This window comes from Pinus tabuliformis, chromosome 7 (genome assembly GCF_031772625.1).
Source record: "Pinus tabuliformis cultivar Carrire ecotype Pingquan chromosome 7, CPIR1, whole genome shotgun sequence".
NCBI lineage: Eukaryota > Viridiplantae > Streptophyta > Pinopsida > Pinales > Pinaceae > Pinus > Pinus tabuliformis.
Window position 1 is genome coordinate 540,824,497 of NC_142293.1, and position 21,960 is coordinate 540,846,456.

At 34.6% G+C, this 21,960-nt stretch overlaps 1 protein-coding gene and 2 long non-coding RNA genes across 4 annotated transcripts in view; all 3 read right to left on the minus strand.

Annotated features, from left to right (window-relative positions):
* The window catches only part of LOC149248452 (sugar transporter ERD6-like 6), a 117,116-nt gene extending 110,795 nt beyond the window's left edge, over positions 1 to 6,321 (minus strand). The window contains exons 1-6 of one of the 2 annotated variants that reach the window (XM_089458443.1): positions 6,238 to 6,321; positions 4,054 to 4,200; positions 3,806 to 3,925; positions 3,300 to 3,434; positions 2,767 to 3,125; positions 2,445 to 2,576 (exon numbers count right to left, since the gene is read on the minus strand). The gene's annotated coding sequence lies outside the window, so the exon portion shown is untranslated. Of the gene's footprint in view, positions 1 to 2,444; positions 2,577 to 2,766; positions 3,126 to 3,299; positions 3,435 to 3,805; positions 3,926 to 4,053; positions 4,201 to 4,913; positions 5,102 to 6,237 lie in introns of those variants that run through there. The other variant, XM_089458442.1, reaches the window with a different exon arrangement.
* Positions 6,322 to 6,607: 286 nt separating this feature from the next.
* On the minus strand, positions 6,608 to 7,395 carry LOC149248453 (uncharacterized). Its single transcript, XR_016265724.1, has 3 exons — positions 7,335 to 7,395; positions 6,789 to 7,079; positions 6,608 to 6,694 (listed from the first exon to the last, which is right to left on the minus strand). It is a non-coding gene; the product is annotated as an uncharacterized LOC149248453 (long non-coding RNA).
* Positions 7,396 to 7,449: 54 nt separating this feature from the next.
* Positions 7,450 to 8,804, minus strand: LOC149248454 (uncharacterized). Its single transcript, XR_016265725.1, has 4 exons — positions 8,440 to 8,804; positions 8,162 to 8,297; positions 7,872 to 8,073; positions 7,450 to 7,573 (listed from the first exon to the last, which is right to left on the minus strand). It is a non-coding gene; the product is annotated as an uncharacterized LOC149248454 (long non-coding RNA).
* Positions 8,805 to 21,960: the final 13,156 nt, after the last annotated feature.

Here is a 21,960-nt window from a genome sequence, read left to right on the forward strand (position 1 = left end):
GACATTCGACATCCATCCAAGAAGCATTCAATCTACAATTCTAGTGAAGAAAAGAAGTGCGAAAGGCACAAAAGGAAGGTCTATCCCATTGCAAGAGAAGATAAACCCTAGCGAGGAAGGATGGAACAATTGTCAAGCAAGAAAGATCGGAAATATATTTGTTTTTGTCACACATGCGAGCAGTCGAGGTTACCGCAAGTCCAAGCCACTGCAAGCCGAGAATTTCAGAGTGAGGAAGAGGGTCGAGACCCTGTTTGACTTGTTTTGAAGTGTTTGACTTATATTGACTTTAAAAGTCTTGACTAGACTTTGACTAGTCTTTTTTGGAAGGTTGATTTGGTGGATGTAGGAAGGTTTCATGTTGGTCTAGAGGTCTTGGTTGTCTCATTTTGAATTGGTTCTTGAAGAAGAGAATTTTGGTTGGGATTTCCCCTAGGAGAGGGGTTTTTCCCTAGGGGAGAGCCTACACACTGTGTCTTTTGTTGTTTTGATCTTCATACGTTTATGATTTGGTAATTGCTTAATGAAAAGAAGATAAAGAAGATAACATAAAGAACAAATACATCACAAGTAATTATCAAGATAAGAAAATATTTCTGCCTTTCTGATTTTCTAACAAAAGGAATTGAGGAAATTCCTTTCCTTCATTGATCTTTATGGTCCATCAGGGGATCACAAGGTGTCCTAGGACAATTTTAGATTTTAGGCAGTAGCCAAAAATATGTCATCCTAGGGGGGCAATCTGAATCTGGCAATGAAGGTTGGGAAAAGTTTTTTTTTTGGGGGGGGGCGGGGGGCGGGGGGTGGAGGGGGAGTGTTGAAATGCTAAAAAAGACCCCCATCTATCGATTATTTATCTCAAAGGTTTGGAGATTCATGGGTTCTATGATGTGGCACCTATTAGCCTAGTTCTGACATGAGGGATCTTTAGAAAAGGAAGGAAGGTGGAATAAAGGAGATTAGATAGGGTTTTGGTAACATAAAAGATTTTGGAGGATGTGGAAAGACTTGAAGTCATGGTTAGGGGTGGAGAGATCTTCAGACCATCTAGCCATATTGCTACAATTAGAAAAAGATGAAAAGAAACATCTAGCCATATTGCTACAATTAGAAAAAGATGAAAAGAAACACCTAGAACCCTTTTAAATTTAACCAAGATTTGCTATGAGAAGAATGTTTCAAGGTTTCAATAATTTGGTCACTCATGATTGGAAAAAATATGAAACTCATACAAGGGAGAAAACCATTTATCAATTTGCAATAAATTTGATGAAAGTTTAAAACATAATAGAAAAGTGCCATTTATCAATTTGCAATAAATTTGATGAAAGTTTAAAACATAATAGAAAAGTGGGCAATGAAAAAAGCCCGGTAAGCTCTACAAAAGCTTGTTGAGACCAAGGAACAAACCAAGAAATTGCTTGAAACAAATATGGAAGGAGTCTTTACAAACAAGGGGAATATTAATCTAAAAAATTTAAAAAGGAATACAAAATGGAACTATTGGAACAAGAACAAGTAAAGTAAAGATTGAAGAACAGGGCTACTTGGCAATTGTTGAGGGCAACAAGAATACTAAATTCTTCGAAAACTACATAAAACACTGAAGGAACATTAAAAGTTCATGGGAGCTCAGTAAAGAAAGAATGGAGGAAGCTAAGAAAATTCTCAAAGATAGCATAAGGAGTAAGGCATTTCAAAAGTTTATTCCAAGAATCTCCTAAGGAAAACATAAAAGTGATTAAAGAACAACAAAATAAGGAACATGAAGCTAAAGTCACCAAAGAGGGACACAAATCAGTTCTACAATCTTTTAAGAAGGCAAGGCAAAGAGTTCGAGTCCACATTGTTGGATGGTGGAATTTTATTTTATTTGTGTTTCTATGACTTCCGAGAAGAGGAGACGCTAAAAGTGATAGAAGAATCTCAATTTTTTGGTGGGTGCACTTAATAAACATTTATAGCTCTAATTCCAAAGCAAAATGATTAATACAAATTTGATGGTTATAAGCCCATCTCACTATGCAATTGAGTACAAAATTTCAACAATAATTCTAGCAAATAGGCTTAAAAAGAATTTTCCCTAACTTTATCTTAAAATAATGGTTTGGTTTTCTTCACAATAGGAAAATTCATGTGGTCAGAATAGCACAAGAAGGACTACATATAAGGGAAAAAAAAATCAACTATGATGATGAGAATAGACTTAGCAAAAGTAAAATCTCCGTGCATCAAATATCAAAAGAAGAACATAGAAAGGGTTGTGTATTTTTTAATGTTATAAGTAAAATCACCATGCATCAAATATCAAAAGAAGAGCATAGAAAGGGTTGTGTATTTTTTAATGTTATAAGTAAATCTCCATGCATCAAATATGTGTATTTTTGAATGTTAAAGGAATTTCCAGCAAATCAAAAAATAGTTATTAATCAAAATGCACTAACCTTAACTTTGTTGGCCAACAAAATCATTGTTGAAGGGTTCGATTTACAGAAACCCTTCGCTGGGGAAGGCTTGTTTATTCATCGTGGGGGTAACCAGAGTCTCTAGTTTAGTGTGCCGCAATATTTTAGTTTCTGCATAGTAAACTTTAACTCGTTAGAAAAAAAAAATTAAAAGGAATCAAATAACAATTCTATACATGAATATAGATTTCCTTTCAACATTAGACATTAGACACTCAACGTGAAGACATCATCTATGAATCATGTTTTCCCATCAACATGAATATAGATTTCCTTTCAGCCTTAGATATTAGACACTCACCGTGAAGACATCATCTATGAATCATGTTTGCCCATCAAAAGTGATTCCATGCACTCCTTTGCCATGGTCTCCCTCTCTCAATTTTCACTGCCATGGTCTCCCTCTCTCCCTCTCTCAATTATCACGGACCCACAAACATAAACATCCCATGGACCCACAAACTTACATACTAGCACATGACACATAACACAACTCACAACTCACATCGAGACAACACCACACAACTCACATTGAAACAACTCACATTGAGACAACACCACACAACTCATAGAGCGCTCCACACAACATAACTCTTCTGAGAGAAGGAGAGAGAACCATTAAGCTAGCAGAATCAAGATGACAAAGCATTCTGGATTCACCTGTTTATTGAACAGAGAAGGAAATTATTTTCAGATCATGACCTGTAGAGATTAGAATATAATTTTTAAACTACAGAGATGAGGCCTGAGATTTCAATATAAAGAATATCAAAATACAAGATGAAAATAGGAACAAAAATTAACAAGGGTGTGCGAGGACACAAGATGACGAACTATTCAATCTAGGTTGAATGCACAGTGTCTTTCTGCCTCCAATTGCTTTAGCATTTCTCTTCTTTCTGACAATTTGCTGAATGAGAAAGCTCGACTGATTAATAATGGCAGTGAAATGTCTGTGCAGTACCATTCCTGGAGTCATAAGCATTGTTTGTGTTAGATGAATCAAAGGATTGCAATACGGAGTTGAGTATGTTGAGTAACAAGGGAGAATTGTAACTCTAAGTTGCATAGTCGACGCAAGACTTTAAGGAAAACACGAGAAAAACAGATTGAGGCACTATTTGATACTGTCATTGACAAATTAGCTCATGTTGCTCAATAGGTAAGTCAGCCTGAAAATGTGCATATCAAAATTAAAACGCTATAATAGGGTTTCAAGATTTCGACCAGTGAGGAGCTAAAAGAAATAGAAAAAAATTATAATATGGAGTCAGAGAATATGCCTGTAATTCCAATACAATGAATTTTAAAATACAGAAAATATAAGTAAAATTCATTACCTAAGGTGAATGAGGACAGAAGAAGCCAAAAAAATCCATCCGGATAGAATGAGAAGAGTCCTTCCACCTCCAATAGCTTTGGCAATCTTCTTCTTCCGAAACTTCGCCAACTCAGGAATTCTGGTTGAACATAATGACAGTGAAACTCACAGCCATAAGTATATATTCTCCTTTGAAAGCTCTACAGGTTATTTTTGTCATTAGAAGTGGAAAAAAAATAGCAGAAGCCGAAAAGATCCGAAGCCTGCCTTAAGAAAAGATAGGCCCATCGGAGCGGAAGAACACTAACTCTATGTTCTGTAATATAGTGATAGACGAGAGATCCCGGGATTCACAAGAGCCGCATATTTTCAACCGGGGTTTCAAGATTTCGACCACGGAAGAAGTAAAAGAACCTGAAAATATACCATGGAGTCGGATATTAGGCCTACGATTCCAATACAATGAATGTCAACATCCACGCAGAAAATATAAGCAAAATTTGTTAGGCGTTTGAGTGAGGACAGAAGAAAGCAAACAAATCCATCCGGTAGAATGAACAGAGTCCTTCCGTCTCCAATTGCTTAATCATTCTTCTTCTTATGAAAATTTGCCCACTCAGGAAGTTTGGATCAACATAACAACGATGCCCCGAGTAAGCTCTATAAATCATCCCTGTAAAATAGCAGAAGCCTAAAAGATAGTTGAACAGAGACCCAGAGGCTGCCCGAAGAAAAAGCTAAGAATCTTTAGGCTCGTTGCTATAACGACAGATGAGAGATAGATTCACTAGTGCCGCGTGTTGCAATCTCAACTAGAATGTGTCATCGTTGAATTGAGACAACTATTGGTATAAAGTGGCGGAAGCCTCGTTCGTGAAAAATATTCCATTCAAATTTTTTCTGTGAAATTTTCAAAAATGACTGATTCTAAAACATTAGATTTAAGATATTTTAACATACCCTGTCGATATTATAGAAATTACACTAAATCGCTATCAGATTTAGGCTCGTTGCTATACTCTGTCGCTATTATAGAAATTAGAATAAATCGCTATCAGATTTTGGCTAATTTTTTACCCCAAAAACATGCAGGGAAACTTTCAAAAAAAAAAAACAAAAAAACTAACCAATAGTCCATCGATCGTCGGGTGGCTTGGAGAACGAAAACCACGTGGAGCGGGCGATATGAGTTTGGGTATTTTTGTTTTTTACTTTCCACTTTGTTCTATGTCGAAATTCAACAAGCCTGCACCGTTACAGGCAAATTTATTCGCCTTGGGGTTGGGCCAAGAAATCATACTTAGATCGATTTGATATTCATTGAACTGCAAATAACGCCAATGTCAAAAGTGAAACGAGTTTATAAAGTTTTATTAAATCGGGCCCACGGCCACACACCAGATCAGTCTAAATAAAAAAATCTATCCCCTAGCGTATTAGTCTACTTACAAAGTAGTTATAAAGTACGTGTTTGATAAAGTAATTTGTTGATTACAGTGATGAGACCCAGCGATAAGCTAGTTAGTTAAAAGAACTTATTATCTTGTAATTAATTAACTGAGTGTATTTTACCAGATCTCTCTAAATAAAAAAATCTATCCCCTAGCGTATTAGTCTACTTACAAAGTAGTTATGAAGTACATGTTTGATAAAGTAATTTGTTGATTACAGTGATGAGACCCAGCCATACGCTAGTTAATTAAAAGAACTTATTATCTTGTAATTAATTAACTGAGTGTATTTTATGTGTTTGGGAGAGTTGTATTAATTTTTATTTATAGTTTTTGAAAGAGTTTAATAATAATTTTTTAATTTTAATTTTAGTTTCCTTAACATAATTTAATATATATATTATATTATATCTTTATTTAAATTAAGTAAAAAAACAAAATTTCCTCCAAAAAAACTATAATAATAAATAAAATAATATGATAAATACGATCGAAATAATCAAATGAATCCAGGCATAAACATATTTCAAGTAATGAAACTAGAAAGCAATTAAAAAACAACTAAAACTAGGACATTTATTCAATGTTTCTATGCGTTAGAGCTTCAGGGTTATTTTATTTTTTTAATATCTAAACCTGCATTGAAAGATCTGGGCAAACATATTTCAAGTAATGAAACTAGAAAGCAATAGAAAACAACTAAAACCCAGGAACATTTATTCAATGTTTCTATGCCTTGGAGCTTCAGGTTTATCTTATTTTTTTAATATTAAACCTGCACTGAAAGATTTGGGCACTTTTTGATGAACTTCCCACTTCACAGAGAACTGTCTCTCTACTCAAAAGATGCTGGAAACAATAAACAAAAACAAGCAAGCGTCTGTTTTAAACAAAGAAGCTTCGATCCCCATAAAGTTTTTAATCCATTCATCATTTCGTACTTAAAAGACAAATATATAAATTAAACATTTTAGTTACTTCAGGGGATGATGGTACTCACCAGATTGGTATCAAGTGGAAATTTTATAAAATATTTGCACCCAGAAAAATCCATCACCATAGCAAGGCACTCAACAACGTATCTGCATTGCACATTTGTAGAAACATAAAGCATGTTAACAGGGCTTCGACCGTATACATGGGCTATGGAGTTAAATGCATGGACCTGAAAGACTTTTGGGGCTGCAATAGATTCAAATGAAATTAAATTTATACCTCTCCTCTTGTCTTCTATCGTCCTCTACTCTCGTCCTCTATAGTCCTGACTCCTCTGTGTGTGGGAGATGACCAGCGAGGGAGTTCGGAAAATGTTGTGTCCGATTTTTCTACAGATGCTCTTCTCTGGACACTGGACCATAATGTAAGGATAATCCCGTCTATTTTAGCTCAAAATATTCCTATCCTCCATTTCATCCTGATCCTCATTATTTAAACCAACCTGGTTCCCATTTCTCAACCTGCACCAATAAAAAAACACAAATATGAGATAACCAGCCCAAAATTAATAGTCTTTATGGGCTTTAATGTGACTTCAAAACAAGGATAAAATACCCAACCACCACTCTGCAACGTCCATATGAGCAAAATTCACTATATCCACTCAATCTGTATCTCCCTGTCTGTCAAAAATGCAAATGCATAGCAAAAAGAAAAATAAAATGTTAAACACTGCCCATAAATCCATAACGCATTACATTACACAAATTAAGGAGTCGTTCATTGCAAAAGGAGTATTAAAAATCCAGCCCAAGCCATTGTTGGGCATTTGAAACCCGTGACATGTACACCCGAACATTTCCATAACCTCATCTCCTCTTTTCCTTTTCAATTTCTTCGGCTGTTCTGCATTTTCATTGTTAATTCCAAACAAGAAATCGAAATAAACACAAACATTCATTAAAAAAACAGATATATAAATTAAGCATTTTCAATTTCATTAAAAAAACAGATATATAAATTAAGCATTTTCAATTTCTTCAGCTGTTCTGCATTTTCATTGTTAATTCCAAACAAGAAATCGAAATAAACACAAACATTCATTAAAAAAACATATATAAATTAAGCATCTCACTTACTTCAGGGGATGATGGTACTCACCTTCACATATTGGGTTAGAGGAAATTTTATAAAATATTTGCACCCAGAAAAATCCATCACCATAGTAAAAAAACATATATAAATTAAGCATCTCACTTACTTCAGGGGATGATGGTACTCACCTTCACATATTGGGTTAGAGGAAATTTTATAAAATATTTGCACCCAGAAAAATCCATCACCATAGCATGATTAAATGCAGCTCCCTCTCGCTACTGGGCATATAATCAACAATGTATCTGCATTGAACATTTTATAAAAACATAAAGCATCTGCTAACAGGGCTTCGACCTTATTACATAGGTTATGAAGTTAAATGCATAGACCTGAAAGACTTTTGCCGGCCGTATTACATGGGCTATTGAGTTAAATGCATGGATCTGAAAGACTTTCGGGATTGCAATAGATTCAACTGAAATAAAATGCACACCTCTCTTAAATCCTCTGCTAACAGGGTTTCGACAGTATTACATGAGCTATGGAGTTAAATGCATCGACGTAGGGCTATAGTAGATTCAAATGAAATGAAATTTATACCTCTCCTCTAGTCCCTTCTGTGTGGAAGATGATCTGCCACAGAGTTCGGAAAATGTTGTGCCCGATTCATCTATAAATGCTCTGCTCTGTACACTTGACCATAACGTAGGGATAATCCCATCTAATTTTCCTTATAATAGTTCCGTCATCCATTTCATCCTGATCATCATGATTTAAACCACTCCGATTCCCATTTCTCAAGCTACAGCAATAAAAAAACACAAATATGAGATACCCAGCCCGGAATTAATGAACAGTGACTTCAAAACCAGGGTAAAATACCCACCCACCTAAGTTAAATCAGTAAATACTCCGCTGTGGCAGACAGACAGAGAGTTAGACCTGGGGACCACTCTGTGCAACTTCCATATGAATGCGACCATATGAGCAAAATTGACTATATCTGCCCAATCTCAATCTCCCTGCCTGCCGAAAATGCAAAGGAAAAACCAAAATAAAATGTTAAACACTGCTAATAAATTCATAATTCATCCAGCTGAAGTTGAAGCCGCTATTTGGCATTCTTCCCTCGAAACCTATGATATGTATGCCCAGGGAATTTCCTTACCCTCATCTCCTCTTTTTCTTTTCATTTTCTCCCTCTGTTCTGCATGTTCATTTTCAATTCCAAGCCAGAAAAATTCCTTAACCTCATCTCCTCTTTTTCTTTTCAGTTTCTTCCTCTGTTCCTCTTTTTCTTTTCAGTTTCTTCCTCTGTTTCTGCATGTTCATTTTCAATTCCATACTAGAAAACGAAATAAACATAAACGTTCATAGAAAAGAGCATAATAAAAGCAAGCAGTAATAGTCATCAACCAAACCAAAGAAACGCAGAGCATGGCCATGCTCAATAAACTGAAAACAAACATAAAATCGTCAAGCAAAACGGAACAAAAGCAAGTGAAAACGAACGAATGAGATGAGAACAGAGGAATAGAGTAGATGAGGAAACAAAACTCAAGCTCTTCCTTCTCCCTATATATACCCAGGACCCAACCGCCATCAGCCTCCGTAAATCAATTCCCGATCTTCTTTTATCTTTTTGGCTTTCTTCATTACAAACGGTAAGCGCTTTTTCCTTTTATAGAACTTTTATCTTTTGGCTTTTTGGCTTTTGTCATTGTAAACGGTAAGTGCTTTTTCATTGTCTTTCTATCCAAGCTACCGGCTCCTCCAACATCCACATTGGATATGATTACTAGGACATCCCATGACACATTTATTATTGTTTTTGTTATGATATATAGCCCATCACGCATTTAATATTGTTTTTGTTGTTTTGTTTCTACTAAAGAGTATAAATCGATATGATGTTTCTTTTAAGGAGTATAAATAGCAAGACACTCTTAATTTAAATAGGTTTGATGTTTCTTTTAAGGAGTATAAATAGTAAGACACTCTTAATTTAAATAGATTTTATTTTAGATATGGATAAAAAGTGTAAAATTAATAGAATTATATTTTATTTTAAAATTTCAACCGTTTGTTTAATTTTAAATTATTATTTTTTTAATTATAAAAAAATTATTATTTTTGTTAAGATGTTTATGTTAATTTTAAATTATTATTTTTTTAATTATAAAAAATTATTATTTTTGTTAAGATGTTTATGTTAATGAGCATAAATAATAAGATTTTAAGCAAATTTTCGCTGCCATGGTCTCCCTCTCTCAATTATCACAGACCCACAAACTTACATACTAGCACATGACACATAACACAGGTCACAACTCACATTGAGACGACACCACACAACTCACATTGAAATTTGAAACAACACCACAACTCATAGAGCGCTCCACGCAACCTAACTCTTCCGAGAGAAGGAGAGAGACAACCATTAAGCTAGCAAAATCAAGATGACAAAGCATTCTGGATTCACCTGTTTATTGAACAGAGAAGGAAATTATTTTCAGATCATGACCTGTAGAGATTAGAATATAATTTTTAAACTACAGAGATGAGGCCTGAGATTTCAATATAAAGAATATCAAAATACAAGATGGAAATAGGAACAAAAATTAACAAGGGTGTGCGAGGACACACAAGATGACGAACTATTCAGTCTAGGTTGAATGCACAGTGTCTTTCGCCTCCAATTGCTTTAGCATTTCTCTTGTTTCTGACAATTTGCAGAATCAGAAAGCTCGACTGATTAATAATGGCAGTGAAATGTCTGTGCAGTACCATTGCTGAAGTCATAAGCATTATTGGTGTTAAATGAATCTACAGTTGAAGGATTGCAATACGGAGTTGAGTATGTTGAGTAACAAGGCAGAATTGTAACTCTAAGTTGCACAGTCGACGCAAGACTTTAAGAAAAACACGAGAAAAACAGATTGAGGCACTATTTGATACTGTCATTGACAAATTAGTTCATGTTGCCCTAAAGAACTATTGAGGAGAAAGTTAAACTGAAAATGAGTATCAATTTTTTTCAATAGGCAAGTCAGCCTGAAAATGTGCATATCAAAATTAAAACGGTATAATAGGGTTTCAAGATTTCGACCAGTGAGGAAGGAGCTAAAAGAAATAGAAAAAATTATAATAGGGAGTCAGAGATTATGCCTGTAATTCCAATACAATGAGTTTTAAAATAAAGAAAATATAAGTAAAATTCATTACCTAAGGTGAATGAGGTCAGAAGAAGCCAAAAAATCCATCAGGATAAAATGAGAAGAGTCCTTCCACCTCCAATAGCTTTGGCAATCTTCTTCTTCAGAAACTTCGCCAACTCAGGAATTCTGGTTGAACATAATGACAGTGAAACTCACAGCCATAATGACAGTGAAACTCACAGCCATAAGCATATACTCTCCTTTCAAAGCTCTACAGGTTATTTTTGTCATTAGAGGTGGAAAAAGAATAGCAGAAGCGGAAAAGATCCGAAGACTACCTTAAGAAAAGATAGGCCCATCGGAGCCGAAGAACACTAACTCTATGTTCTGTAATATAGTGATAGAGGAGAGATCCCGGGATTCACAAGAGCCGCATATTTTCAACTGGGGTTTCAAGATTTCGACCACGGTAGAAGTAAAAGAACCTGAAAATATACCATGGAGTCGGATATGAGGCCTACGATTCCAATACAATGAATATCAACGTCCACGCAGAAAATATAAGCAAAATTTATTAGGCGTTTGAGTGAGGACAGAAGAAAGCATCCATCCGGTAGAATGAACAGAGTCCTTCCGTCTCCAATTGCTTAATCATTCTTCTTCTTATGAAAATTTGCCCACACAGGAAGTTTGGATCAACGTAATAACAACGATGCCCCGAGTAAGCTCTATAAATCATCCCTGTAAAATAGCAGAAGCCTAAAAGATAGTTGAACAGAGACCCAGATGCCGCCCGAAGAAAAAGCTAAGAGTCTTTAGGCTCGCTGATATCGACAGATGAGAGACACAGATTGACTAGTGCCGCGTGTTGCAATCTCAACTAGAATGTGTCAATATGCATCCTTGAATTGAGACAACTATTGGTATAAAGTGGCGGACAGCTCGTTCCTGAAAAATATTCCATTCAAAATTCTTCTGTAAAATTTTAAAAAATGATTGATTCTAAAACATTAGATTTAAAATATATATTTTAACATACTCTGTCGATATTATAGAAATAGTCCATAGTCCATGTAGACTATCGTCGGGTGGCTTGGAGAACGAAAACTACGTGGAGAGGGTGATATGAGTTTGGGTATTTTTGTTTTTTCCTTTCCACTTTGTTCTATGTCGAAATTCAACAAACCTGCACCGTTACAGGCAAATTTATTCGCCTTGGGGTTGGGGCAAGAAATCATACTTTGATTGATTTGATATTCATTGAACTGAGATCGAATTTGTTTGAAAACCGTTCAGACATGGCGAATTTCGACTTTCAAACCCAAAATGCGCCCAATGCGATGACTCGTGTTATCCCATCTTACGAATTCTTACATTCATTCTGGTGAGGTTACATTCTATAAGGGGTTTTTCATATTCGTATATTTATTACTTGTTATTGTATTTTCTTATTTTATGTAATAGAGTTCAGTGTATCTAAATGTATATTTATATATGCCATTTTCATTAAAACCAGCTTGATTCTATGTAGTGGAACATTTTAGTTATTATATTTTTGTTGGAAATGGTATAATGTTTCTGGTGGAATATTTAAGAGTAATGTTGAATATAATTATATATAGATTAATTAAAATAAAAGTTAGTTGGGTTTGTAAATTTTAGTGGTTAGGGATAGTGATTGGTGTGTTTTAAGAGTTTGGAATAATAATAATAATTTATTTTAAGATTATTATGTAGTTAGATATTAAATTAAGGTATCAGATTTTAGTTTCTTGAATAAATATATATATATATATATATATATATATATATATATATTATTTTTTAAATTTAAATTTATAATTTAAAAAATACTTATTTTTAATGATCAAACCAATCATATGATAAATATAAAAATATATATATATATTAATTTTTATATTTCATAATTGTAACTATAATTTATAATTTATTGTGTTTTTTTTATTATGGGTTGTGTGCAATTTAGTAGAAATTATATTTTTGTAAGGAAATAATGGAAATTTTTGTATAATTTTGAGAAAATTTATAGGAAATTTTGGAAATTCAGGTTACAATTATCAATTTTCAAGATTTTGAGTGTCTAAGAAATATTCCATGGTGTTGAATCCATTTCCACGGTAAAAAAACAATTCAAACGCTCTCAATATTAAATTTCTCCAAAATTTCTAACCAAATTCGGATGAAAATTTCACTATCTAAGTGAAATTATGGCCTCAACCCTGGGTGCAATATAGACCGTTTAAATTAGCAGTAAAACTTATACTGTAATTGTTATTTTTTTCCTTTTTAGTTTTGTTAACCGTTATTTTTTATTTTCTTTTTGGTTTGGTTTATAATTTATTAAGATTTTTTGAAATGATAATTTACACAATTTGAATCTGGGTTATTTTATTTTTTTAATATCTAAATCTGCATTGAGAGATTTGGGCAAACATATTTCAAGTAATGAAACTAGAAAGCAATAGAAAATAACTAAAACCCAGGAACATTTATTCAATGTTTCTATGCCTTAGAGATTCAGGTTTATTTTATTTTTTAATATCTAAACCTGCATTGAAAGATTTGGGCACTTCTTGATGAACTTCCCTCTTCACCAGAGAACTGTCTCTCTACTCAAAAGATGCTAGAAACAACAAACAAAAACAAAGAGGCGTCTGTTTCATAAAGAACAAAGAAGCGTATGTTTCATTTCGATCCCCATAAATTTTTTAATCAATTCATCATTTTGTACTTAAAAAAACAAATATATAAATTAAGCATTTTAGTTACTTCAGAGGATGATGGTACTCACCAGATTGGCACCAAGTGGAAATTTTATAAAATATTTGCACCCAGAAAAATCCATCACCATAGCAAGGCACTCAACAACGTATCTGCATTGCACATTTGTAGAAACATAAAGCATCTGTTAACAGGGCTTCAACCATATTACATGGGCTATGGAGTTAAATGCATGGACCTGAAAGACTTTTGGGGCTGCAATAGATTCAAATGAAATGAAATTTATACCTCTCCTCTTGTCTTCTATCGTCCTCTCCTCTCATCCTCTATCGTCCTGACTCCTCTGCGTGTGAGAGATGACCACTGACAGAGTTCGGAAAATGTTGTGCCCGATTCTTCTACAAATGCTCTTATCTGGACACTTGACCATAATGTAGAGATAATCCCATCTATTTTAGCTCAAAATAGTCCTATCCTCCATTTCATCCTGATCCTCGTTATTTAAACCACCCTGGTTCCCATTTCTCAACCTGCAACAATAAAAAAACACAAATATGAGATAACCAGCCCGAAATTAATAGAGTCTTTATGGGTTTTAATGTGACTTCAAAACAAGGATAAAATACCCAACCACCACTCTGTGCAACGTCCATATGAGCAAAATTCACTGTATCCGCTCAATCTATATCTCCCTGTCTGTCAAAAATGCAAATGCAAAGCAAAATAAAATGTTAAACACTGCCAATAAATCCATAACTCATTACATTACACAAATTAAGGAGTCGTTCATTGCAAAAGGAGTATTAAAAATCCAGCTGAAGCCATTATTGGGCATTTGAAACCCGTGACATGTACACCCGAACATTTCCATAACCTCATCTCCTCTTTTCCTTTTCGATTTCTTACGTTGTTCTGCATTTTCATTGTTAATTCCAAACAAGAAATCGAAATAAACACAAACATTCATTAAAAAAACAGATATATAAATTAAGCATCTCACTTACTTCAGGGGATGATGGTACTCACCTTCGCATATTGGCTTAGAGGAAATTTTATAAAATATTTGAGGAAATTTTATAAAATATTTGCACCCAGAAAAATCCATCACCATAACATGACTAAATGCAGCTCCCTCCAGCTACTGCGCATATATTCAACAATGTATCTCCATTGAACATTTTATAAAAACATAAAGCATCTGCTAACAGGGCTTCGACCGTATTACATAGGTTATGAAGTTAAATGCATAGACCTGAAAGACTTTTGGCGGCCGTGTTACATGGGCTATAGAGTTAAATGCATGGACCTGAAAGACTTTCGGGACTGCAATAGATTCAACTGAAATAAAATGCATACCTCTCTTAAATCATCTACTAACAGGGCTTCGACGGTATTACATGGGCTATGGAGTTAAATGCATCGACCTGTAAGAATTTTACATGGGCTATGGAGTTAAATGCATCGACCTGTAAAAATTGTAGAGCTATAGTAGATTCAAATGAAATGAAATTTATACATCTTCTCTCGTCCCTTCTTGTGGAAGATGATCTGCCAAAGTTCGGAAAATGTTGTGCCCTATTCATCTATAAATGCTTTGCTCTGTACACTTGACCATAAAGTAGGGATAATCCCATCTAATTTTCCTCAAAATAGTTCCGTCATCCATTTCATCCTGATCATCATGATTTAAACCACTTTGATTCCCATTTCTCAAGCTACAACAATAAAAAAACACAAATATGAGATACCCAGCCGGAATTAATGAAGTTTTTATGGGTTTAATGTGACTTCAAAACAAGGATAAAATACCTACCCACCTAAGTTAAATCTGTAAATACTCAGTTGGGACAGACCGCTGGGACAGACAGACAGAGAGTTAGACCTAGGGACCACTCTGTGGAACTTCCATATGAATGCGACCATATGAGCAAAATTCACTATATCTGCTCAATCTCAATCTCCCTGCCTGCCGAAAATGCAAAGGAAAAAGCAAAATAAAATGTTAAACACTGCCAATAAATTCATAATTCATCCAGCTGAAGTTGAAGCCGCTATTTGGCATTCTTCCCTCGAAACCTATGATATGTATGCCCAGAAAATTTCCTTACCTTCATCTCCTCTTTTTCTTTTCAGTTTCTTCCTCTGTTCTGAATGTTCATTTTCAATTCCAAGCCAGAAAAATTCCTTAACCTCATCTCCTCTTTTTCTTTTCAATTTCTTCCTCTGTTCCGCATGTTCATTTTCAATTCCATACCAGAAATCGAAATTAGATGGGATAATCCCATCTAATTTTCCTCATAATAGTTCCGTCATCCATTTCATCTTGATCATCATGATTTAAACCACTCTGATTCCCATTTCTCAAGCTACAACAATAAAAAAAACACAAATATGAGATACCCAGCCCAGAATTAATGAAGTTTTTATGGGTTTAAAGTGACTTCAAAACCAGGGTAAAATACCCACCCACCTAAGTTAAATCGGTAAATACTTCGCTGTGGCAGACAGACAGAGAGTTAGACCTGGGGACCACTCTGTGCAACTTCCATATGAATGCGACCATATGAGCAAAATTCACTATATCTGCACAATTTCAATCTCCCTGCCTGCCGAAAATGCAAAGGAAAAAGCAAAATAAAATGTTAAACACTGCCAATAAATTCATAATTCATCCAGCTGAAGTTGAAGCCGCTATTTGGCATTCTTCCCTCGAAACCTATGATATGTATGCCCAGGGAATTTCCTTACCCTCATCTCCTTTTTTTCTTTTCAGTTTCTCCCTCTATTCTGCATGTTCATTTTCAATTCCAAGCCAGAAAAATTCCTTAACCTCATCTCCTCTTTTTCTTTTCAGTTTCTTCCTCTGTTCCTCTTTTTCTTTTCAGTTTCTTCCTCTGTTTTGCATGTTCATTTTCAATTCCATACCAGAAAAAACGTTCATTGAAAAGAGCATAATAAAAGCAAGCAGTAATAGTCATCAACCAAACCAAAGAAACGCAGAGCATGGCCATGCTCAATAAACTGAAAACAAACATAAAATCGTCAAGCAAAACGGAACAAAAGCAAGTGAAAACGAACGAATGAGATGAGAACAGAGGAATAGAGCAGATGAGGAAACAAAACTCAAGCTCTTCCTTCTCCCTATATATACCCAGGACCCAACCGCCATCAGCCTCCGTGAATCAAATCCCGATCCTCTTTTATCTTTTTTGCTTTCTTCATTACAAACGGTATCTTTTTTGCTTTCTTCATTACAAACGGTAAGCGCTTTTTCCTTTTATAGAACTTTTATCTTTTTGCTTTTTGGCTTTTGTCATTTTAAACGGTAAGTGCTTTTTCATTGTCTTTCTATCCAAGCTACCCGCTCCTCCAACATCCACGAATCATGTTGGTTGGACATGATTGCTAGTACATCCCATGACACATTTATTATTGTTTTTGTTATGATATAGCCCATCACGCATTTAATATTGTTTTTGTTGTTTTGTTTCTATTAAAGAGTATAAATCGATATGATGTTTCTTTTAAGGAGTATAAATAGCAAGACACTCTTAATTTAAATAGATTTGATGTTTCTTTTAAGGAGTATAAATAGTGAGACATTTTTAATTTAAATAGATTTTATTTTAGATATGGATAAAAAGTATAAAATTAATAGAATTATATTTTATTTTAAAATTTCAATCGTTTGTTTAATTTTAAATTATTATTTTTTTAATTATAAAAAATTATTATTTTTGTTAAGATGTTTATGTTAATGAGCATAAATAATAAGATTTTAAGCAAAGTCTTTATGTAGAAATCACACTTAGAAATTATGTTAATGAGCAGAAATAATAAGATTTTAAGTAAAGTCTTTTGGTAGAAATCACACTTGTTGGTTCCTCGTAGAAATCACACTTGTTGGTTTGAAAAGCATCAGCCAAAAAATTCTCTTATGTGGTTTTTTGCGCGCGCAGCAGCAGCCCTTAGTGTGATCTGAATACTCCCTCCATCGCCATGGCCCCAGGAGGGGGCCCTGAGGCCCCTCCTCCACCAGAGATCCTTGCATTCATGACGCTGATCGACGACAGTAGTAAATGCCTAGCAAGGGAAACTCAGCGCAAGTTTGTAAAGAAATTGGACAGCATTCTCACAGTTGCCCTGCCCGTTGAAGATTCTTGCAGATCTCCTTTGAACTTAGTTGAAAGAGGGCTCATCGGTCAATTTACAGGGCTATGGCCTTCCCCCAAGGCTGTCGAGGCGTGGGTACAGAGGAACTGGCGACCACTAGTAAAGGAAGGCATCGGAAGCTTCCTGGTTGGTAAGGGTTTTTTGTCTTTGTTTTTGATTCAGTAGAAGACAGAAATCTCATCTTTAGGAACATACCATATTTCATGGGACCTCAGGGTCTGTATCTAAATTCATGGTCACCAGATTTCGATCCGACACAAGATGTGCCGTCAACAGTTCTAGTGTGGGTGCGCCTCCCTCATCTTCCATTGCACTGTTGGAACCCGAAGTCACTAGAAACGATTGGTAACACCCTGAAACCCGATGTCACTAGAAACGATTAGTAACAGCCTGGGAAAATACATAGACAAAGGAGAGAGAAGGGATCAGTATTCATGTGCAAGAATATGCGTCGAAGTCGAATTGGAAATAGGGTTTCCTGAAGCCATAAAATTAACAATAGCAGACTGGTCTTATATCCAAGAGTTAAACTACGAGCAGCTACCATTCAAATGGTAGAAATTGCCAGACTACTAGCTACCATTCAAATGGTAGAAATTGCCATGAATATGGGCATTTCGCAAAATACTGCAAAAAAAAGAGCTATGATGGAAAAAAAATCAACTATGATAATGAGAATAGACTTAGCAAAAATAAAATCTCCGTGCATCAAATATCAAAAGAAGAGCATAGAATGGGTTGTGTATTTTTTAATGTTATAAGTAAAACCTCCATGCATCAAATATCAAAAGAAGAGCATAGGAAGGGTTGTGTATTTTTTAATGTTATAAGTAAAATCTCCATGCATCAAATATGTGTATTTTTTAATGTTAAAGGAATTTCCAGCAAATAAAAGTAGTTACTAATCAAAATGCACTAACCTTAACTTTGTTGGCCAACAAAATCATTGTTGAAGGGTTTGATTTATAGAAACTCTTTGCTGGGGAAGGCTTGTTTATTCATTGTGGGCTTAACCAAAGTCTCTAGTTTAGTGTGCCGCAATATAGTTAGTCTCTAGTTTAGTGTGCCGCAATATAGTTAGTTTCTGCATAGTAAACTTTAAACTTTAACTCATTAGAAGAAAAAAATGAAACTCATTAGAAAAGAAAATGACCACCAATCAAATAACAACCCATACATGAATATAGATTTCCTTTCAACGAAAATGACCACCAATCAAATAACAACCCTATACATGAATATAGATTTCCTTTCAACTCTATACATGAATATAGATTTCCTTTCAACATTAGACACTCAACATGAAGACATCATCTATGAATCATGTTTTTCCCATCAACATGAAGATAGATTTCCTTTCAGGATTAGATATTAGACACTCACCGTGAAGACATCATCTATGAATCATGTTTACCCATCAAAAGTGATCCCATCCGCTCCTTTGCCATGGTTTCCCTCTCTCAAATATCACTGCCATGGTCTCCCTCTCTCAATTATCACAGACCCACAAACTCTGCCATGGTCTCCCTCTCTCCCTCCCTCAATTATCACAGACCCACAAACTCTGCCATGGTCTCCCTCTCTCCCCCTCTCAATTATCACAGACCCACAAACTCACAAACTTACATACTAGCACATGGCACATGACACATAACACATAACACAGCTCACAACTCACATTGAAACAACACCACACAACTCATAGAGCGCTCCACGCAACATAACTCTTCCGAGAGAAGGAGAGAGACAACCATTAAGCTAGCAAAATCAAGATGACAAAGCATTCTGGATTCACCTGTTTATTGAACAGAGAAGGAAATTAGAATATAATTTTTAAACTACAGAGATGAGGCCTGAGATTTCAATATAAAGAATATCAAAATACAAGATGGAAATAGGAACAAAAATTAACAAGGGTGTGCGAGGACACACAAGATGACGAACTATTCAGTCTAGGTTGAATGCAGAGTGTCTTTCTGCCTCCAATTGCTTTAGCATTTCTCTTGTTTCTGACAATTTGCAGAATCAGAAAGCTCGACTGATTAATAATGGCATTGAAATGTCTGTGCAGTACCATTCCTGAAGTCATAAGCATTATTGGTGTTAAATGAATCTACAGTTGAAGGATTGCAATACGGAGTTGAGTATGTTGAGTAACAAGGCAGAATTGTAACTCTAAGTTGCACAGTCGACGCAAGACTTTAAGAAAACACGAGAAAAACAGATTGAGGCACTATTTGATACTGTCATTGACAAATTAGTTCATGTTGCCCTAAAGAACTATTGAGGAGAAAGTTAAACTGAAAATGAGTATCAATTTTTTTCAATAGGCAAGTCAGCCTGAAAATGTGCATATCAAAATTAAAACGGTATAATAGGGTTTCAAGATTTCGACCAGTGAGGAAGGAGCTAAAAGAAATAGAAAAAATTATAATAGGGAGTCAGAGATTATGCCTGTAATTCCAATGCAATGAGTTTTAAAATAAAGAAAATATAAGTAAAATTCATTACCTAAGGTGAATGAGGTCAGAAGAAGCCAAAAAATCCATCAGGATAAAATGAGAAGAGTCCTTCCACCTCCAATAGCTTTGGCAATCTTCTTCTTCCGAAACTTCGCCAACTCAGGAATTCTGGTTGAACATAATGACAGTGAAACTCACAGCCATAAGCATATATTCTCCTTTGAAAGCTCTACAGGTTATTTTTGTCATTAGAGATGGGAAAAAAATAGCAGAAGCGGAAAAGATCCGAAGACTGCCTTAAGAAAAGATAGGCCCATCGGAGCGGAAGAACACTAACTCTATGCTCTGTAATATAGTGATAGACGAGAGATCCCGGGATTCACAAGAGCCACATATTTTCAACTGGGGTTTCAAGATTTCGACCACGGAAGAAGTAAAAGAACCTGAAAATATACCATGGAGTCGGATATTAGGCCTACGATTCCAATACAATGAATGTCAACATCCACGCAGAAAATATAAGCAAAATTTATTAGGCGTTTGAGTGAGGACAGAAGAAAGCAAACAAATCCATCCGGTAGAATGAACAGAGTCCTTCCGTCTCCAATTGCTTAATCATTCTTCTTCTTATGAAAATTTACCCACTCAGGAAGTTTGGATCAACATAATAACAACGATGCCCGAGTAAGCTGTATAAATCATCCCTGTAAAATAGCAGAAGCCTAAAAGATAGTTGAACAGAGACCCAGAGGCTACCCGAAGAAAAAGCTAAGAATCTTTAGGCTCGTTAATATAACGACAGATGAGAGATCCAGATTCACTAGTGCCGCGTGTTGCAATCTCAACTAGAATGTGTCAATATGCATCGTTGAATTGAGACAACTATTGGTATAAAGAGGATTGATTTGATTTTCATTGAACTGAGATCGAATTTGTTTGAAAACCATTCAGACATGGCGAATTTCGCTTTTCAAACCGAAAATGCGCCCAATGCGATGACTCGTGTTATCTCATCTTACGAATTCTTACATTCATTCTGGTGAGGTTACATTCTATAAGGGGTTTTTCATATTCGTATATTTATTATTTGTTATTGTATTTTCTTATTTTATTTAATAGAGTTCAACATATCTAAATGTATATTTATATATGCCATTTTCATTAATACCAGCTTGATTCTAAGTAGTGGAACATTTTAGTTATTATATTTTTGTTGGGAATGGTATAATGTTTGTGGTGGAATATTTAAGAGTAATGTTGAATATAATTATATATAGATTAATTAAAATAAAAGTTAGTTGGGTTTGTAAATTTTAGTGGTTAGGGATAGTGATTGGTGTGTTTTAAGAGTTTGGAATAATAATAATAATTTATTTTAAGATTATTATCTAATTAAATTAAGGTATGAGATTTCAATTAATTTAGATATATATATATATATATATTTTATTTTTTAAATTTAAACTTGTAATTTAAAAACACTTATTTTTAACTATTAAACCAATCACATAATAAATATAAAAGAAATATACATATATATATATATATATTAATTTTTATATTTCATAATTGTAATCATAATTTATATTTTATTGCGTTTGGGTTGTGTGCAATTTTTTCCCATTTTTTCAATATAGTTTTTAAAGTTAGAATTGCTACTCCACTAAACAGAATCATATTGTGGAGAGGCGGTTGGTGTACGTGGAAAAAAGAACATAGGCCCTGCGTTGTGTATGGAGTAGAAATTAATGCAGTTGTCTATAACGCGACTTTTTGAAAGCTTTTCCGGCGGTTTTTCCGCCGGCATCAATTTATTGGAATCGTAAGTTTGATAGCTAGTTTCTGCACAATCAAAGCGTCCCAGGTTTTTCAAGGCGCTGAATCCAAATATGCAGTTAAAAAACCATTTTAACTGCAACAAATCATGATTTAATTTCAATTTCTTCACCGGAATCTCCAAAAAGTCGCATTATAGACAACTCTGAAATTAATAGAGGTTATATTTTTGTTAATAAAATAATGGAAATTTTTGTATGATTTTGAGAAAATTTATGGAAAATTTTTGGAAATTTTTTACAATTATTAATTTTCAAGATTTTGAGTGCCTAAGAGATATTCCTTGGTGTTGAATCTATTTCCACTGTAAACAACAAT